This window comes from Gavialis gangeticus, unplaced genomic scaffold (genome assembly GCF_001723915.1).
Source record: "Gavialis gangeticus isolate Ggan-Ray unplaced genomic scaffold, GavGan_comp1, whole genome shotgun sequence".
NCBI classification, from domain to species: Eukaryota; Metazoa; Chordata; order Crocodylia; family Gavialidae; genus Gavialis; species Gavialis gangeticus.
The window spans coordinates 16,321,554-16,322,044 of record NW_017729000.1 but is presented as its reverse complement, the minus strand read 5'-3'; positions in this window follow the sequence as shown (position 1 = coordinate 16,322,044).

The window sequence follows — 491 nt, the reverse complement described above, 5'->3', positions numbered from 1 at the left end:
CTTATGCAATGACCCTTTTTATATCCAAAATAGGTTATGGATGAGGTAAATTCACTCTTATGCGATCGGTGAGGTGGAAGCTGGCAGTAGCTGCGCGAGGGACACGCACCAAAATAGTCTCCCGCGTGGATCCGTGCCCCTCGCTCCTTGTCTGCGCCACGCGTTTCTGCAGTCGCCATCCCCATTCCGGGAGTGCCCTGTGCTTGTGTACACCGTCTGCTCTCAGTGAGCACCAAAATTGTCGTGTAAAGCGGTAGAAATAGGTCTGGGGGTCAGCAGAGTCGAGGTCTATTGGTTACATTGTGAAGTGGGTCCCTTTACGCGCCGTTTTCCAGGAAGGCGGTACAGCCAGGGAACCCGGTAGTTGTTACAAACACACCCGAAAGCTGCAAAGAAACATTTTCCCAACAAGTGGCCTTGGTCTAATGAAAGACGCCAGCTTTACCCACAGAGCCCTGTCCGCCTCTGCATGACGCCCGCAGCCCTGAAGA